The sequence below is a fragment of the Anolis sagrei genome, chromosome 7, assembly GCF_037176765.1.
Source record: "Anolis sagrei isolate rAnoSag1 chromosome 7, rAnoSag1.mat, whole genome shotgun sequence".
NCBI lineage: Eukaryota > Metazoa > Chordata > Lepidosauria > Squamata > Dactyloidae > Anolis > Anolis sagrei.
This window is the reverse complement of record NC_090027.1, coordinates 32,209,746-32,231,060: the sequence shown is the minus strand read 5'-3', so window position 1 is coordinate 32,231,060 and position 21,315 is coordinate 32,209,746.

Here is a 21,315-nt window from a genome sequence, read left to right as displayed (position 1 = left end):
ACACATTAGCAATTAGGAAATTGACTCACAGTCACACAAATTTCTCATCAAGATAATTTAATTGAGTGCATCGTCATTGATTAATATATTGGTCACAACCTTAGTGTGGGGCCATACTATGGAATTTACAGAGGGAAGCATAGAGGTTGTGACTGTTGCTGTGGACAACATTTTGTTATTGGTTCCATAAAGAAAACCTTGCCTGTTTACATCCTGGAACACCACTTCCACTCATGAACTACAATGTCCATACTACAATTGTTGTGGGAGTCCAGAAGGTCTAAGAAACATCAGGTTAGGAAAGGCTGTCCTGAAGAATGGGATGCCACTTTACAACCTCTCCAATGCAGTCAATCATCCATGTGCATCTTCCCCCACGCTTCACTCAGTCTTCAAATGCCTTGTTTTTCAAGGGTTAATAAGCAGTAATGTATTTTAGCTAGAACACCATGATCAATTACTTACTTACTTAGGCGATTCCTCATTGTCTGAGTAAGATGGTCCTCCAGGTTCGGTGTCCTGGCGGTGGGTACGTAGGTGGCTGTGTAGCCCTATTCTTGACCTGCAAGTTCTCCTGTAGTGAGGGCATCGGTTTCCAGGTGGAATGTGGTCCCAGTCATGGTTGGCTTGATGCACCTTCCTCTTGGTATGTTTCTCTCTTTCACTCTCCATTCATGCCTCTTCAAATTCTACAGTACTGTTGGTCACAGCTGATCTCCAGCTAGAGTGTTCAAGGGCCAGGGCTTCCCAGTTCTCAGTGTCTATGCCAAAGATTTTAGGGTTGGCTTTGAGCCCATCTTTGAATCTCTTTTCCTGTCCTCCAACATTCCATTTTCCATTCTTGAGTTCAGAGTAGAGAAACTGCTTTGAGAGATGGTGATCGGGTATTCGGACAGCGTGGTCAGTCCAGCAGAGTTGATGGTGGAGGACCATCACTTCAAGGCTGGTGGCCTTTGCTTCTTCGAGCACGCTGACATTTGTCCGCTTGTCTTCCCAAGAGATTTGCAGGATTTTTCAGAGGCAATGCTGATGGAATCATTCCAGGAGTTTCACATGATGTCTATCTACGTTTTGCAGGCATATAGCAGGATTGGGAAGACAATAGCTTTATAAACAGGCACCTTGGTATCCCTACAGATATCCTGGTCCCCAAACACTCTGTGCTTCATTTGGAAAAAAACTGCACTCACAGAGCTCAGGCAGTGTTGTATTTTCAGTGTCCATGTTGACTTTTATGGAGAGGTAGCGGAAATGGTCAACATTTTCTAGTCTTACATTTTGTGATCAACTACAGGTACATCAGTTAACAGATAGCTACAGAGGTCCATTGCTGAATAAAGAGTGGGAAATTCTTAATCGGAAATGATTTGTGAGCTTCTGAACATATGTAGACTAACTGAAGTCTTCCTGTCTCTCTCCCCTAAATCAAGAAATGTGGTCTGCAAAGGTCAGGGGTAGATGACATGGTTTGCATGCAGACTCGGCAACTTCCAAATTCAATTTGTGACATCTCTACTTTGAAAGCCCACATATCTAACAACTCCATTATTCCCTACACCCATTATTCCCTACACCATTCCTTAATACTTATTTGTTTAAATCTCTTAACCTTATATTGTGAGCCTAATGAAATAAGGCAATATTTGCACTCGTTCATTTTGAGTGAATGAGTCCTGACTATAATAAATGGAAAATGGAAAGGAAGGACCGCCTCGGGAACTTTGCCTCTCTTAGATCACCTGGGAAAAAAGAGCATAATAAAAGAGCAATCTTATTCTTGTTACCTGGAAGTAAATGTCACTTCTTAAGGTTTACTAAGAAAACTTAGGTGTGGATAGATGTGAACGACTTTAATACATTTTATCAAAAGTGGGAGGACATGAATTCTAAATGCTCCAACATTTTATATGTGACCAAACCCTCTGAAAAAAGAGGTGGACAAAACAACAACAACAACAACAAAAACAACAACAACAACAGCAACAACAGATCAGGAGAGAAACCAAGAGAAAAGGCAATAGGGGAAATCTTGCTACATAATAATTCAATGTGTTTCTGTGCAAGTAATACTCTAAAGAAATTTAAAGAGATTCATTGCAGTACATTCCAAATGATATTATATAATAATCACATATTATACAATTGCATATACTGGCATTCAGGGTTTAATCAATAGAAGAGATTGTATTACTGAAAGAGTCACAAGGAGCCCACATCCTGCAAAACCCTTGTTTCTATACATGCCATATGGAGAGGAACACTTGCCTTTTGGGCAAAGGCCTAACATATTGAAAGGACCGTGGCATCCTGCAGTCCTATGTCTCATATTTGCCTCCCTTTATCACTTCCATGTTGAGGGAATATGGCTAAGAGAAAGCTATACTATGTAAGGTCATTGGTCCATCTACCTCAGCATTTCTCAACCTGGGGGTCGATACCCTGGGGAGGGGGGGGGGTCGTGAGGGGTGTGTCAGGGGGTCACCAAAGACCAACAGAAAACACATTATTTTCTATTGGTCATGGGGTTCTGTGTGGGAAATTTGACACAATTGTATCATTGGTGGGTTCAGAATGCTCTTTGATTGTAGGGGAACTATAAATCCCATCAACTACAACTCCCAAATGTCAAGGTCTGTTTTCCCCCAAATTCACATTTGGGAATACTGAGTATTTGTGTCAAGTTTGGTCCAGATCCATCATTGTTTAAGTCCACAGTGCTCTCTGGATGTAGGTGAACTATAACTCCAAAACTCAAGGTCAATGCCCACCAAACACTTCCAGTATTTTCTCTTGATCATGGGAGTTCTGTGTGCCAAGTTTGGTTCATATAATAATAGAATCATAGAATCAGAGAGTTGGAAGAGATCTCATGGGCCCCAAGAGTCCAACCCCCTGCCAAGAAGCAGGAATATTGCATTCAAAGCACTCCTGATAGATGGCCATCCAGCCTCTGTTTAAAAGCCTCCAAAGAAGGAGCTTCCACCACACTCCTGGGCAGAGAGTTCCACTGCTGAATGGCTCTCACAATCAGGAAGTTCTTCCTAATGTTCAGATGAAATCTCCCTTATTGTAGTTTGAAGCCATTGTTCCGTGTCCTAGTCTCCAGGGAAGCAGAAAACAAGCTTGCTCCCTCCTCCCTATGACTTCCTCTCACATATTTATACTTGGCTATCATATCTTCAATTCCATCATTGGTGGCATTCAGAATGATCTTTGATTGTAAGTTAACTATAAATCCCAGCAGCTACAACTCCCATATGACAAAACCAATCCCCCTGCAACCTCACCAGTATTCAAATTTGGGCGTATTGAGTATTTGTGCCAAATTTGGTCCAGTGGATGAAAATTTGTCCGGCATATCATATATTTACATTCCGATTCATAACAGTAGCAAAACTACAGTTATGAAGTAGCAACAAAAATAAATTTATGGTTGGGGGTCATCACAACATGAAGAACTGCATTAAGGGGTCAGGACATTAGGAAGGTTGAGCAACACTGGTTTATACACACAGCGAATGCCTTTCTTTTCTGCAGCAGAAGGAAACAACCTCAAGCTCATGAGGGAGAGAGGGGAAGGTACCTTTGAAAAATCTGTTTGTTTTCTTTTGAACCATACCACCAACCCTGTGTTGGCCACAGAATCAGTCCATCTCGGCAACCTCCATAGCCAGCCATGCAGCATAAAACAGAAGCAGTGATATTGTTCGGCTATAAACCTACTGCCAATATGTTCTTAGTCATTGGCTCTGATTTACAATGAAAACCTCCAGTGATTGCTGAAACTCCATATAAATAAACACTTTGAAACATGCTAGCGGTTAAAGGCAAGGGAGAGAGGGAGGGAGAGCAGGGGAAACAAACCTGAAATAGTATTAGGAGTAAGTCAAGCAGAGTAAGCGACTGGGAAAAGACCCCAAGGAATGTTTTTTTTTTCAGAAGGCTTGATGTTGTTAGCAGGACAGGACTCAATAAGTACTCAAGCGTTCACACTTTTACTCTGGGCAAACAACTTTCCAGTAATAACCATGAATGTTAGGTTTTCATTGCTTAAACTCCTCTCAGTTAGGCACCTCTTAAAACCGCTGTCATAAATATGGAAAGAGCAGAACAAACTAACAGAATGGAACCTGAATCAGCAGCTATTGTCTGTTGGCTTCCTTGCAACGTTTGAATGCCCAAATATCTCCAAGCCATCCCCAGTGTCCATCTGATTAAGGGCCCTTCCACACAGCCCTATATTCCAGCATATCAAGGCAGAAAATCCCACATTATCTGAGTGTGGACTGAGATAACCCAGTTCAAAGCAGGTATTTTGGGATGTTGCAATTCTGGGATATAGGGCTGTGTGGAAGGACTTTAAGGCAGGATAGAGGGCAATCTTAATTCTTCGGGGATAGCCTCCTTTTGTCATTTGTGAAACATATAGATATGAAAAATCTGGATTTTGTTGTGGTTCTCCCAATCCCACCTATATTTCCTTCCCACCCTAATTTCATGATTGTGAAACAAATGGCTTGAATCCTGTTTACTTCTTGGGAGGAGAGCAATGACCAATCTCGATAAAACAGTGAAAAGTAGAGACATCACGCTGGCAATGAAGATCCGCATAGTTAAAGCAAATTCTGAGAGTGCCTTGGACCGCCAGAAGATCCAACCAGTCCATACTCCAGGAAATAAAGCCTCACTGCTCATTGGAGGGAATGATATTAGAGGCCAAGATGAAGTACTTTGGCCATATCATGAGAAGACAGGAAAGCTTGGAGAATGATGCTGGGGAAAATGGAAGAAAAAAGGAAGAGGGGCCGACCAAGGGCAAGATGGATGGATGGCATCCTTGAAGTGCGTGACTTGACCTTGAAGGAGCTGAGGGTGGCCACAGCCAACAGAGAGCTCTGGCCTGGGCTGGTTCATAAGGTCACAAAGAGTCGGAAGCGACTGAATGAATAAACAACAACAAGCCCCAAGTAACATAGACCTACTGGCAGAGGTGGCCGTAGGTAATTTCCAACGGTAAGCAAACAGTACTTTGCCCCCCCCCCCCCCCCCAACCAATCACTGATATATATTTTCTGTTCATCATGGGAGTTCTGTGTGCCATATTTGGTTCAATTCCATCATTGGTGGAGTTCAGAATGCTCTTTGATTTTAGGTGAACTATACATTCCAGTAACTACAACTTGCATATGTCAAGGTCTATTTTTCCCCCAAGAGCACCTCAAAAGTTCCCCTGGGCAAAATCAACTATACTGCAAATGCTTACTTTGCGTAATGGGTTGAGCCGCCCCTGCCTACTGGATCAATTATTGGATAGTAAGTCAACACATACTGAAACACAATTGGTTCAATTATTTTATTTTCGTGGGTCTTCTCCAAAGGCAAGATCTTGTCCTTAGTGCTTCCTTTCTTTGTTAAAATTTGCACACATTTTTGTGCATTTTCTAAACTCACTCTCTTACTTGTACAATTTAACTAATATACACAACTTCCCCCCATTGATTAAAACAAGTTTCTAACCTTCCACCCTCCCCACCTACCCATCTTTAGCTATGTACATTATTTGATGTACAATACATTAAATTATACAGTTCACATCTATTGATTATAACAAAGAAGCATTACAATTATCACAGGACCAGCTGTCCCATGGATTAACAGCATTTTAGGATGAATGCCTGTTATACTATACAAGTATTTGTCAACATTAACCATGATGAAAGGACTGCTTCCATTTCAACATACATTCAAAAGGGCTGCATTAGACCTGCCAGGTAAAAAATCCAGAATGGTATGCATGAATGAAATGGCAATTGTTGGCATTTATGTTAAGGATGCAATAAATCTGCCAGGGTTTGACTGTAGAGCAGGGATTCTCAGTCTCTTGTCCTCTAGTTGTTTTGAACTTCAGTTCCCAGAAACATCCACCAATATGTCCAGTGATGCCAGAATATGGAAGCTGAAGCCCATGGAGCAGTGGTTCCCAGCCTTTTTTTGACCAGGGGCCACTTTGACTAGGGACCACTCTCCAACATTAGCACCAAAAGGGTTACAAATCAGTTTTTGATCAACTTTAGATTTGATTATTTGGGGTTCTGATTCAGAAAATTGCATTGGATAGACCACATCAGCTCTAGTTTTTGATACAGAACATATGCCATCCAGTAGTCGCTATCTGCTCGCCCACAGAAAATCATATTTAATAAGCCTCGGCACTCTAAGCGGGTTTTGTTAGACCAGCCACTCTCATTGCAACTGTGTAGTAATGGTGAGGCCACGGACCATATTTTAGTTCCTGTAGACCTCTGATGGTCCGGGGACCACAGGTTGGGAACCACTGCTCTAGAGTTTGAAGGAGCTAACCAAGGAACTGAGCCCAGTCCCAATGGCATTGAACACCTAAAGATTCCTGGAGACCTCACTACCAGTTGGAGACCTCCAACAGACCTCACTACCTCTGAGGATGCTTGCCATAGATGCAGGCGAAACACCAGAAGAGAATGCCTCTAGAACATGGCCATATAGCCCAAAAAAACCTACAACAACCAATTCCTGGAGAGGTTTGAAAAGAAGTGATTTTGGTTTTTATTTTATTTCATTTTCTGGTGGATCTTGCATTCCAAACTCTAATGAAAGTTCAGGGCATCATACTGCATTATGTATTTTTCACAGGTTGCACACTACTAAGTGTTAGATTTTAAAATGTCTCAAAGAAACAAAGAAGCATTCAAAATCCAATAAAGAAGTGCCTATGTGAATTTATCCCTTAGTTACAGGTTTGTACCACCTCGAGGAATAGAAGATTATGGAGCCTTGTTTAAATTGAGTAGCTGGAAAAACTAATATTTTCATTCAAAGCATCCAAATCTCTTTCTCTGTTGCAGCCTAAAATCACTGGACTTGCCTGCAAATACACACACATACACACAGAGAGAGTGCCGTGAGACGGCAACAATCCAAAATAAAGCCTGATTTAATGAATGCACTAAATAATAAGACCTCTCTTTTTACATCAGTCTATATGTGGCTTTGAGCCTGAGCTGATAAATCTACAATGGAGAAAACACAGGGGACCCAGAAAAGTGGGGCAAAAGTATAAGTGGATTGTTCTCTGTTGCTGCTTAAGACCTATTATCAAAATAGCCACATAATGCAGCCATTATAACCATCATCCTTAACCCCTTTTGATTCCTTCTTTTATATATGTTTACTGTGGAATGGCTGACCTATCAGGGAACAAAGTCAGGGCACCTTTTCAATCGCATTCAATTTGGCTCTTTGCTTGATAAATGTTTTCCCCTCTGATGCTCTGTTTCACATAAAACTACCGTGGCCTGGCACTGTAAATCTGGTTTACATTCACTTTTATGGAAACCTATGCTGGGTATCCATCTAAATTACCTGTTTATTTATTTAGTTGCTTATTTGTTTACCTGAAGGAGAGGAGAAAATACTCACCATCCTTATTTAGCTAAGGATGGGGATCAGACATAGCCCAGTCTGTGAATTCCCTATACAGTGATACTCTGACTTAAGAGTTTTATTCATTCCGTGACCAAGCTCTTAACTCAAAACACTCTTGTCTCAAAGATAATTTTTTATTGAAGCATTGAAATGCTATTAATCTCTTCCACCATCTGAACCACTACTCCCATTTTTTATTATGTGCACATTCACATGAAATGATAAAAAAGAGAAAGATTGACTTTAAAATGGTAAAAGCACAAAGTTGTGGCACAATGGTAGAATAATAATAATAATAATAATAATAATAATAATAATAGCAATTTGCCTGCGACAAAGAATTGGTGGGATCATAAGCTGGAAAAAGTTACAGAGAATGAACACACCAAATTCCTCTGGGACTTCTGGATTCAGACAAACAGAGTTTTGGAGCATAATACTTCTGGGTTGTTGTAGGTTTTTCTGGGTTATATGGCCATGTTCTAGAGGCATTTTCTCCTTAAGTTTCGCCTGCATCTATGGCAAGCAGCTAGGGCTGGGCGGTTTCGTTTCGTTAATTCGTAATTCGTTAATAATTCGTTAATTTTTTCAATTACAAAACGATAACGAACCATTCTGGAGCAATTATTAAAAAAAACGAATTTTCAAAAACGTTTTGTAAATGCTTCGTATTTTGATATTGTATTTGTTTCGTTATTGTTTTGAGGTCGTTTTGTTATTATTTCCGCATGTCTGGGCCAGTTTTATGGTTTAATTAGTGAAAAAAAATTATAATATCACACCAACAGTCAACAACAGAGGGAGAGGGAAGCTTCAGAAGGTTTTGGAGGTTTTTTAGCGTATTTCGCGGTCGCGTCCACCATTAACGAATCGATTCGTTATTGTTTCGGAAATCGATTCGTTAATTTTTTACCATTTACGAAATTTCGTAAATATCAAACTTTTTAAAAGGAAAATTTTGTAATTATTTTAAATATCGAAACAAAAAAAAACCCCAAATACAAATCGATTTTAGAAACAAATTTTTCCGTTGTTACCCAGGCCTACAAGCAGCCTCAGAGGTAGTGAGGATGCTCGCCACAGATGCAGGTGAAACGTAAGGAGAAAATGCCTCTAGAACATGGCCATATAACCCAGAAAAACCTACAGCAACCCAGTGATTCCGGCCATGAAAGCCTTCGAGAATACATAATACTTCTGATCTCACGATCGTGTTAAAAAACAAAGTATGGATTGCCGATCTTGCAATCCCAGGTGACAGCAGGATTGCAGAGAAACAACTGGAAAAGCTGACACAAAGGAGGATTTAAAGATCAAACTGGAAAGACTCTGGCACAAGCTAGTGGTGATCAGCACATTGGGTGCAGTGCCTAAAGACCTTGGCCTGCACTTAAACACAATCGGTGCTGACAAAATTACCATCTGCTAGCTGCACTGGGATCTGCACGCATTATTCGCCGATACATCACACAGTCCTAGACACTTGGGAAGTGTCCAATGTGTGATCCAATTCAACAGCCAGCAGAGTGTCTGCTGTGGACTCATCTTGTTGTGTTTCAAACAACAACAACAACAACAACAACAACAACAATCTTGTTTCCACAACTGATACATCCTTTTTGGTAGCTACGCTTCTGAGGTTCTGATTTGTAATAGTATTTCATAACTGCGGTTTTCTGGCATTGTATATTTCTACCGCTTCCGTGATTGTTCATTTGTATTTTCATTCTGTAACCCACTTGTTGATGGATGTCCAGAATCAGCAGCATCCACCGTGGTCCTTTTTATCCTGGGCATCGACCCAGCCAGTATAGACTTCATTTTGGTTTGCTTCTCCATAATGCTAATGGGTTAGGTGCTCTTAGTTCCACTCCTCAGCTGAGACCTCTCTGACTTGGTTGGACCTGCTGATAGTTACACTACCACCAGCACAGCTCTCAGCATCCTTGGAGCCATTAAGCCCCCCACCATGACAAGGTGGCACCCAGTCCTAGATGCTTGGGAAGTATTCGACTTGTGATTTTGTGATACGAAATCCAGCATAGAGATCTTATTTGCTGTGACATACTGTGGTTTTATGTCAGAATAATAATAATAATAATAATAATAATAATAATAATAATAATAATCTTTGTTTATACCCCACTACCATCTCCCCAGAGGGGACTCGGAGCGGCTTACATGAGGCCAAGCCCAGTAATACATTACAGCAAAATAAATACAGAACGGCAAAAAATAACATCACAATAAAATAAGTAAGACATACAAGTAAAATAAAACAGTGCAAAATAACAAGTGAAAAATCAAACACAGTGGGTGGACATAAAATGATAAAACTCTGGATAAGATAACAATGAACAAAGTATATTTGTAAGAGTGGAGCTCGTAGGGGACGGAACAGTGGAGTCAGGCCTTCAGTAAGGTGGGGGGAAGTGCAATATGAGGACAACATTGTGGGAGAAACAACAGGAAAGAAATATATGGTCACTCTCCAAAGGCACATCGGAAGAGCCAAGTTTTTAGATCCTTCTTGAAGGCTGCTAGGGTGGGGGCTTGCCTAATCTCACCAGGTAGTGAGTTCCAAAGGCAGGGGGCCACAGCAGAGAAGGCTCTCTCCCTCGTTCCCACAAGTCATGCAAGTAGAAGCACAAAGTTGTGGCAAAGAAGCAGAAAGCACAAAATGAAGAGGCAGAAGCATCTTTTTCTTCTTCCTGCTGTACTGCTGTTGCGCCCCAAAGTAGGAACAGGACCCTCTAATCATTAATTACACCACATCTTGATTGCAAAAAAGAGTCATCTTTAATAATTGGAGCCAATAAAAGAGATGAATATAAAGTTGATAAAAGTCCAAAAGCAAAAATCTAAATAAGCAGTAACATAAACAGTGTCCAAACATAGGAATAATATTAAAGATCCAAAAGGTTGCTGTTTAAATCCAGATGCAAAGAAATATCAAATTCCATCTATAAAAACCATGAATATAGCCACTGCTAATCCACTTGAAAAACCAGGAAACCTAGGAGACGAGGCCACAAGAATATCCAAAAGACTTGTCTTGAAACCAAACGATGCCTGGTCTGAAGGAAATTCCCTAAGAGCTCAATTTAAGTCCCAGAAACTGATTTCTACTCCCCCAATCTTTGACCTTAATTGCTGAATTCTTTCTGACCTGCATAAACATTGGGCCTCTCTACGGTTCTGGCTAATTTCCAGCCAGCGACTGGTCTTATCTATCTCTTCAGTAACTGCAGGTGTGAAACTATCTTGCAGACTCGAGCCTGGAGAAGGGAGTGAACTTTCCTGCAAACTCAAGTCTGGAATTTTCTCGTGATAACTTAGCCTTTCCCCTGACTCTTCTCGATCAGAGTCTGTAGTAACCTTATTGTCCAAAGTGTCTCCATTTTGCACCTCATCCTCATTGACATCCAAGACAGGCTCAGAAACATTAGAATGGGGAAACACTATAAAAGATTCAGGGTGAAACACAGGCTAAGTCCCAACAACTGCCTTTTCATCATGTTTGTCTTTTGTACTAATCAAGTATCATTTAAAACAATAGGAGCAGATGAAAATGTTGGCACGTTCCTCAACCTCCAATATGCTGCCTTCAGTTTTTAAAAAAGCCCAGAAGAAGATGGCCATTTCTCTTCAGCTGCACAACAGAAGAGCTCACCTGCTGCATAAGGATTTTCCTCCTCCCTCCTTCTCAGCCTTGGCTTAATTGCTGTAAAATAACCATTCAACTCCAGTGTAAGGAAGGCAAATGGAAGGCATCTACCTAATCCATGACCCCGGAGCCCTCTCCTTTCAGCTAGTTGATGCTTGGCCTAATCTGCTGCTATTCTGTATGAGTTTGTTTTTGACTTGCAAAGTTTTACTGCATTCCCCCCTTTCCCTGTCCTCTTCTTTCTAATAATCAATATTGATTTTACAGCTCGTGTTATTATCCCAAAGCTTGGAGATTTATTTTCTTGCTTCGCTTCGCATGGAGATTGTGCTTTATAGCTTTAGCTGGCTCTTTGCTTTATTCCTTCACAGGATAATTATCTTGCCCCATTGGCAAATCATGGTGTTTAGATTATATTGAAAAATAATCATTGGCTTCCACCACCACCACCACTTCTTCACGGTCAAGTGCTTTGCTTTATTATTACACAGCGAGGCATAGAGACAGCCCGCACTATTTAGACGCAAAAGAAATTGACTGCCTGAAATGGCAAAGAGGGTCAGCGGTGGCTCTCGCAAGCATTTGCTTCAGAAGGGAAGCATTCTAGTCCTCAAGAAAATCCTGTGGGTTGAGGGGACCCAAGAGATGCCATCAAAAAGTAACTTTCCCAAGATGTAAAGAAAGTACAATGAGCAGGATGTTAGTTGGGGAGGGTGGTATAGAAAGAAAAGAAAAGAGATCAGTTTGTATTATTTTGGAGTCTTTGTTCAGATTGGAGCAATTAACTAATTTAATGGCTTATGTTACAGAGTAAAAATAGGACTCACATCTGTCATTTATGTGGTGCCGAAAATAGCTGGGTGCTGTGCAAGCATTTTGAACAAAACCTGACATGGTTAAATAGATCTAGGATTAGCTCTTGGAAATGCTTTAGTTTTTATGTGGCTGCCGCAAAAGGGAAAGGCAGGACAATTAAGTGACCTGGGTCCACCCCTATCTTTAAGGTGAGGCAACTGTTGGCAACTGTTGAGACAGCAGTTGAAAAACAGGAGGAAACGACCAAATGTGGAGAATGCTGCTCCCGTCTCCCAAATCTAGCAATTTGTTCTCAAAAGTGGTTGGCAGTAGACATTAATTTTGCCATCACTGCTGCAGTGAGCCAGTCAACTCATCTTCTATATGTAGAATTGTGGTGGGCAGAAGGACACATCATCTTGTCTTCCATCTCAGGAAACAAAATGTCTTTGAGACAACCTAGTACATGCCAGTCAATGATGTGAGTCTACTCTATTTTCTGGGTTCAATTCAAGGTACAGGTTATCACCTATAAAGCCCTAAATGGTTCGGGACCCACCTACCTTCATGACCATATCTCTCTCCATGAACCAACCTGGTCCCTTCGGTCTTCAGGGGAGGTCCTCCTTTCGCCCCTACCAGTTTCACAAGCTCGTCTTGTGAGCAGAAAAGAGAGAGCCTTCTCCTCTGTGGCTCCCTGACTCTGTAACTCATTACCTGGAGAGATCAAGAATGCCCCTGCTCTAGAAACCTTTAAAAAGAACCTTAAAACCTGGCTCTTCTACTGCGCCTTTGGTGAGTAGGTGCACAACATGACACTACTGCTCCCCTCAATGCTTCTGTCACTGAAGTACACGCCCCCCTAATGGGAAAGTTTGGTTCCACAACCCTGTGTTTTTTATGATCTCCCTCTTGCAAATAACTTGCTCCTCTTCTTATCTCATTCGAGTTTTTAATATTTTATCCTGCACATGTGGCCTGCCCACTGTCACTGTGATTCTTCTGCGTGGTACTGTGAAATCCACACCTGTGGTATTTCCCTGCGTCCACGCAGCTGACTCGGATCTTTCTTGAAAGCTTTTCCTAATTAGGGACTCCAGCCCCGCCCATCTACTCCTAATAAAGCCAGGCAGCGGGGCTTGGAGCCTTAATTCCTTTTGTCCGCGAAAGCAGCAACAACTCGGTGTTCTCTCTTAAAACAACTATTGGTTTGACTCAAGGACTCCAGTTTGACTACTCTAACAGACAGCAATTCCAACTTGTGTTCTGGGACCTTTGTTTATCCTATTTAGGCTAGTGGGAGGACAAACCCACTCCCTCCCTCTAAAAAAAAAAAAAATGCCGTGTCCTCTGAGGCGCAGGCTTTTTTGCCTTTGGCAATGGGCAGTAACTTACCTTCTTTTTCTTCTGTTCCCCTCGCTCAGAAAGCAGGAGGGAAGAAGACTTTTACCAGCCTACCACCCCTTACAGACCCAGGAACTGGTAGAGCTTGTGGCAACAAACTGCCACTGTGGCTTTGTGCCAATAACTTTGTTTTGGGTTGCAGCCACGCCTCTCAGCTGTCTCTGTTTTTTTAAGGACAGCTTGCTCTCACTGCCCGTGCTTTCCCTGCCCCTTTTCCCCCAGCAGGCAGTGGACGCTGCAACGATCCCTGCCATGCTTTTGCCCCCCTCAGGGGAGGGGAGGCTCAAGGCAGCCACGCCACCTGTGTGAGTGATGGCTAGCCAAGGCTTTGCCTCCACGCCCATGGCATATAACGCCTTGGAGGGGCCTTTGGGTTGCAACAATTCCTGCCATTCTTTTGCCCCCCTCAGGGGAGGGGAGGCTCAAGGCAGCCACGCCACCTGTGTGAGTGATGGCTAGCCAAGGCTTTGCCTCCACGCCCATGGCATATAACGCCTTGGAGGGGCCTTCGGGTTGCAACAATTCCTGCCATGCTTTTGCCCCCCTCAGGGGAGGGGAGGCTCAAGGTAGCCACGCCACCTGTGTGAGTGATGGCTGCCAAGGCTTTGGGTCTAAGCCCATGGAATATAACTCCTTGGAGGGGCCTTCGGGCTACTATCCTCCCTCTGCGTCATGCTGCCTGGGAGCTTCAGTGACGGCTCAGACTGTAAGTACTGTGTCTTTTGGGCCCCATCTCCACTTGGCCCATGCCTCAACAGGTAGGTTGCTACTCTTTTGCATAGGCACAAACTGCACCCTCCTTTCCTTTTCAAGGATTTGTAAACCCTTCTTTTGGTTTTCAGGAGTTTATTAAAACTTTTTCCTAAGCTCATTCTGGTGCTTCCTTCAGCTGCAACCAGTCAATGAGTGATGTAGATTCTGACTCCTATGAGTAGCAGATTTCTCCTACTCTTGAGGAGGATTTTTCCATCCCAGCTTCCTTAGGGGATGTGTTACCTAATTTTTCCTCCTTGATTGCTTAGAGGATCTGCTTTTCTCAGTTGAGCAACAGCAGAAACAAGCTCCAAGTACAGTTCTCCCAGTTCTCCCAGCACTTCCATATTCGCTTAAGCTTGGAGAAAAACAAAGGGCAACTCCTGTATCTGTGTCTGGAATTTCTAAGTTTGTAAATGCACTTTACTGCATACGCACCTCTTCAGCAGAGTGGTTAGTTAAGCCTACTAAACTGAACTTTATTGTGGTCAAAGTTGTTTAATCCACTGTGATAAGAAGATCCACCCCACTGCTAGCCTACTCACTTGCATGATTCATTACCATGCTTGTATGGCAGCCTATCAGGTGCTCTTGTGGCATAGCTCAGCACCTTATTTGGATCTTCTTCCCCTACAACATCAACAGATCCCAAGGGCTTTCTGTCAGTAGTATCTCACCTTAGCTTCTCATCACAACGCTACGGCTAAGCACAGCACCGATACAGTACTAAAGGTGTTTGCTGCTGTTGCAGCAGCCATCCACCAGCATGTGTAGATCCTCTACCCTCTCCAAAGAAGGCAGAGCAATGGCAGGATAACTGCCCATGGCAGAACATAGCCTGCTTCTAAGTTTGGCTTTTTACCACAATCTAGCCTAGATTGTGGTGGCCAGCCCCTCAGCTTAATTATCCAGGGGTGACAACAAACTAAAGGGAAGAAGTAGATCAGGGCCATTAGTTTTTTCGCATGCATTTTCTCTTCTTTCATAGCCTCCAACCCTTCAGCTCCAGTTTTTGGAGCTCCACCTCATCATTTTTAGATGCATGGCATTAGATCTCTTCTCACTCATGGGTGTTGGAGATTACAGAGCATGTTTATGCAATTGAATTTTTCAAACTGTCCCCAGTAGGGACTCTACGGGCCACTCCTCCTCCTGTGTTCTAGCAGAAGGTAATTACTTTGTTTCAAAAGGAGCAGTAGCTTCTTTACATCTTTCTATGTTTCCTTCTTTTTCCTTTTCCCCAGCTGTTTTTTGGTTTCCAATAAAGGCAGTGGGCTTTGGCCAGGTTTGGACCTTACAGGATTTTATGCATATATTGCATATTGCAAATTTCAGGTATTGTCATTACCAACCATCCCCCCTCTGTTATCCAGCAAGATATGGTTCAGTAGCATTGATTTGAAGGATGCCTTTTTTCATGTGGTATTAGACCACAAGACGGTAGATTTTTGTCACTTTTTACTAGCAGTCAGGCTTTTTCATTTCAAGTTCTTCATTCTGGTATCTCCACAGCTCCACAGGTGTTACTAAGGAGATGGCTGTATGCCGGTTCATCCCTGGATGCACGGAGTAGTAGTTTACCCCTATATTTATGGCTGGTTGCTGGTGCACAGTCCTGTGAGTATCTACAGAGGAACATTCACTTTACTCTGTCTTTATAGCAGACGCTTGGTCTTTTTATCAACAAGGTAAAATCTCTTCTTCAGCCTATCCAAACAACCAATTCATTGGGCCTGTATTGGACTCTTGGCATGCAAGGGCCTACTTGCTAGCAGACAGGTTTCTGAATCTGCATTCATTAGCTCTTTGAGTCTGGCAGACGCCATACATCCATGCCAAGGATGTCCAGTGCTTTTTGGGACACATGGCATTCACCACAGCTGCCACTCCTTTCTCCTGTTTGCACCTTCGGCCTCTCCAGAATTGGTTTCTTCGGGCACTTCATCCCATGCAGGATGAGCCCAATGAATGTGTCATTGTCCCTCTAGCCATCCACAGGTCTCTCAACTAGTGGACTCATCACTCCAATCTCTGTGTGGGCGATGTTAGCAACCGACACTTCCCTCTCAGTGTGGTGAGTTCACCTCAAGGGTCACACCATCCATGGTCCTTAGGCGGCCATAGAGGGCATGGAGCACATCAACTATTTGGAGTTACTCGCAGTAGAAATGGCACTGCACCTTATCTCTCATTTGCTCATGGACAGTATTGTCCACCTTACTACCACCACCACGATTGTGATTTGCTTGCCCTCATCATCAGGATCTGGGACTGGTATACCATAACCATCAGTGCCATTCATCAAGAACTCTCTTGCTGGCTCCCTCAGTCAGACAGTTTATACTGACCACTAATGGTCCCTTCCTCCTTCCCAGGCATGGGAACTCTTTGTCAGATGGCACACTCCCCTTCTGGACTTGTTTGCCTCTCCCGCCAACATGAAGTGCCAATTCTTTGGAGCACGTCTTGCCTCCACCAGACAGGCTGTTGGGAGATGCCTTCCTCCTGGATTGCACATCCACCCTCCTGTACATCTTTCCACTATTGCCAGTGCTGTCCAGCATGGTCTCTCGTCTTCAAGCAGAGCAGGTAGATTGCATTCTCATCACACCATGGTGGCCCCGCCAGCCATGGTTTGTCATTCTGCTCCAACTTGCAGGCAGCTGTTACATTCAGTTGCCACTCAGGCCAGACTTGCTGGCTATGGGCAACAGCCCAGTCCCGTACTCCCAGGTCACTCAGTTCCGGTTCACGGCGTGGCAGCTCCAGCCTCAGCCCTCTCTCAACCAGTAAAGGGCATTTTGGACCTTGCCCTGAGACCTGCCACTAAACATTGTTACATTTGTAAGTGGTGTCATTTTTGCATTTTTTCACAAAAGCAAGGGGTTCAGCCTCTGTCTGCTTCCACTTCCCTCCTCCTGGATTTTTTGATCTCTCTGTCAGATTCAGGACTCTCATTATCATTCTTGAAGGTCAATCTGGCAAATATAGATTCGTTTAGAAGCGAGCATTCTCTTCCCTCTCCTTTATCCGATCCTCTTGTAAAGAGATTTCTGCAAGGCTTTACAAATTTCTGGCCCCAAGTAGGCCTGTGCCCCCCTCTTGGAGGTTGGAGATTGTTCTTTCCGCCCTTATGAAACCACCATTTGCGCCAATGGCCACTTCTGACATGTTCCATCTATCATGGAAAACAGCATTTTTAGTGCCTATTACTTTTGCTCGTCGCGCTAGCGAGCTTATGGCTCTTGAGTCGATAGTCCTTACGTGAAATTTCATAAGGATAACGTCATGCTGGGCACAGACATTCCCTTCTTACCTAAGGCAGCATCATAGTTTCATATGTCTCAGGACATTGTCCTTCCAACCTTATTTCCAAATCCTTCTACTCCCCTGGAGCAGTCTTTGCACCTTCTTGATGTGCGGAGGGCTCTTGCTTTTTATGTCCACCGCATAGCTCCATTACGGAACTCACTATGACTTTTTGTTAAGTACCGTAGGGATACTGTGGGCCTTCCTGTTTCTACCCAGAGGTGGCGGCCTGGATAGTTGCAGCTATCCGGCTAGCTTGTGAAATGGCAGGACTGGACTTACCTGTTCAGATCCATGCTCATTCCACTAGAGCATTGGCAGCCTTCATGGGTTTTTTGCACAGTGTGCCTCTGCATGATATCTGTCGGGTGGCCATATGGTCAACACCGCATACTTTTGTCTCCCATTATAAATTGGATTTAGCTGCCAAGAAGGAGACGGCTTTTGGGAGAGCAGTACTTTTTTCTGCACTAGCATGACACCCACCATCCGTGGGACTGCTCGCTAGTCTACCACAGGTGTGGATTTCACAGTACCACGCAGAAGAAAGTAAGGTTGCTTACCTGTAATCATGTTTCTTCTAGTGGTAACTGTGAAATTCACACAACCCGCCCATCCTCCCCACATTCTGTCATGCCTTTTATCTCCGACTGTCTTTCGCGGTACGGAATTAAGGCTCCAAGCCCCGCTGCCTGGCTTTATTAGGAGTAGATGGGCGGGGCTGGAGTCCCTAATTAGGAAAAGCTTTCAAGAAAGATCCGAGTCAGCTGCGTGGACGCAGGGAAATACCACAGGTGTGAATTTCACAGTTACCACTAGAAGAAACATGATTACAGGTAAGCAACCTTACTTTCTGTTTATTGTAATGTTATATTGTTATTGTATTCATATGTTGTTATGTAATTTTGATGCTGTTGCTTGTTGCTTATGTTTTTGGTTTTATTTTGATGTAATATGTTGTTTGGGCTTGGCTTCATGTAAGCCACCCTGAGTCCCCGTTGGGGAAATGGTGGTGGGGTATAAATAAAGATTATTATTATTATTATTATTATTATTATTATTATTATTATTATTTGCCCAGATATATCTGTTGGGAAATCCAGTCTTAACTGGCCAAGAGCATGCCAAGCTAAACCAGATTGACAGAAGCTGTACTACATCCGAAACCCTTCCCAGTCTAGAACTGCTGGAAAAGTACAATACGACCCCCTTATCCATGGATTTGATAACCACAGTTTCACTGATCCATGCTACAAAAAATATTCCTCGCATTAGAGCTGGGCATATTTAGCCTGCAGAAGAGAAGGCTGAGAGGAGACATGATGGTCATGTATCAATATGTTAGGGGAAGTCATAGGGAGGAGGGAGCAAGCTTGTTTTCTGCTGCCCTGGAGACTAGGACGCAATGGAACAATGGCTTCAAACCTGCAATCTGCCTGCAAAATCCTGCTTCTAATGCTTTCCTTTCCATAGTGTCAATAAAATGGCAGCAGTGAGAACAAGCCCTATGAGGAGTGGCTTAAAGAGCTGGGCATGTCTAACCTGCAAAAGAAGAGGCTGAGAGGAGACATGATGAGGACCATGTATCAAGATGTGAGGGGAAGTCATAGGGAGGAGGGAGCAAGCTTGTTTTCTGCTGCCCTGGAGACTAGGACGCAATGGAACAATGGCTTCAAACTACAGGAAAGGAGATTCCATCTGAACTTTAGGAAGAACCCCCTAACTGTGAGAGCTGTTCAGCAGTGGAACTCTCTGCCTTGGAGTGTAGTGGAGGCTCCTTCTTTGGAGGCTTTTAAACAGAGCCTGGAAAGGGGGTTGGACTGGATGGCCCACGAGGTCTCTTCCAACTCCATGATTCTATGATAAGGAAGTGTTTGTGTACCTCTCTGGGCCTTCCAGTGCAATTCTATTGTATAGTCAAGTATAGAATTCACTATTATTTACAGTTTCGGGTGTACACAGATATAGGGATTGTACTGTACTTACATCTATTCTCACCTTTGTGCCAGCATTGGTGCCCCATCCCTGAATGCTTGGACCTGATGTAAACTCATTTCTTGCTCCATGAAAGTGATAGCATCTCTAAGGATAAGATCCCAAACCTCCACAGTTGTAGTTATGTGGGATACAACAGCAACTGTAAAAGGAAGAAAAGGTAGTGGGTGGGGTGTGTGTGGAAATGATGTGAGGAGGAGTCCAGTTTCAGGTTCTGCATTGGCTGTTTAGCAAATGTTTAATTTTAAGTGTCCTCGGAGTCCAAGCACTATGGGAGAGCTAGGCTGGAAAATTGCTTGCACATCAATTTCTTTGCCACTCATCCCATAGTACTGAAATTCCAAAGACTCCTGAGTCCAGGCATTCATGAAAGAGAACCTACTGAAGCTACTGCTTTCCCAGGTGTGTGAGCACAGAGATTGTCAAATCCCTCAAAGACTGTCCATTCTACAAACAATTTGACAGAACAGGGTTCCCAGTATTCATACATTATATTCTGCAGCCACCTCCTTGAAAACGACTTTTCCCCCTTTTATAAAACTGTGTATTCCCAAAAGAATTCTTTTGATTTCAGGCTGAAAAGATAGGGTTTTCAATTTGCCATTAGCCACCCAGATATCTCACAGTCTAAGACAGTCCGTACTTCAGGAAATAAAGCCCAACTGCTCATTGGAGGGAATGATATTAGAGGCAAAGATGATGTATTTTTGCCACATCATGAGAAGACAGGAAAACTTAGAGAAGACAATTATGCTCTGGAAAATGGAAGGAAAAGGGAAGAGGGGCCAACCAAGGGCAAGATGGATGGATGGCATCCTTGAAGTGACTGGCTTGACCTTGAAGGAGCTGGGGTGGTGACGGCCAACAGGGAGCTCTGGCGAGGGCTGGTCCAGGAGGTCATGAAGAGTCGGAAGCGACTGAACGAATGAACAACAAGGCAGAATATGAATAGATTAATGAATTAATTAATTAACAAAAGGAAATAACCCAGACCTGGACCCAAGAGAGCCCAAAAAGGTGAGGAAATGGCTTCTCATACCCTTTAGAGGGTGTTTGGGGCATTTTGAGGTCAGAAAGTTGATGTTGTGGCTCAACTGGAGCCTCAGGAAGAAGAAGATGGAATTCAGATTCATGAAGATGTTCCTGTTGTTTTTGAAGAAGAATCTGAGGAGATTCAGTTTCCCATGGCAAGGAATGCTTCAGATGATGTTTCTGATGTCAGTGAAACTAGCCAGGTGCAGATTGAGGAGGATGGCTCCCAGGTTGACGATTCTCAGGCACCTAACGAGCTATCCAACCTTGAGAGCTATGACCATTTAAATAGGGAGGATCGCTTACAATTCAAAGTTTGCCACAGTGCAAGGCTTGCTAACAAGAGGGAGGTTAGGGGTCAACAGAATGCGTTCATGTTAGGAAAGTATATTAAACGGGGTGTTTGAAGGCAAATCTTTGTCAGTGCAATTTCTGCAAACAACCTGGTAACTTCTTTGGATTGCCTTGGCTTTTGGGCAATGTTTTTGGCTTCCATGTCTTGCTGTCATGGAATCTTGTTTGATCGATGTCCTTTGGATTATGCTTCATGGTGTTTGCTATTGAACTTTTGAAACTTACTTTTGCATTTAAGACTTTTTCTTTCTTCAGTAAACTACAAAATCTTTAGCCTTTGTGTGGCTAATGGTGATCTCTTGGGAGACTCCATAAAAATTAGCCCTGGGAGTGCATTTGGCCATGTGTCCATCCACTTTACCATCCATTTTTAAAATAGTGGAAGAACAGAGTGGATTAATGAAACCTGCTGGACTTCCTGACATGGAATCCATGAAGTGACATCAAAGAGTGGAAGAGTGCTCTTGCGCTCACATCCTGTGCTTGAGCTGATCCTTGTGTTCGTAGAGTGCTGAACCAGACACACACTTGTTTTGATCCAAAGG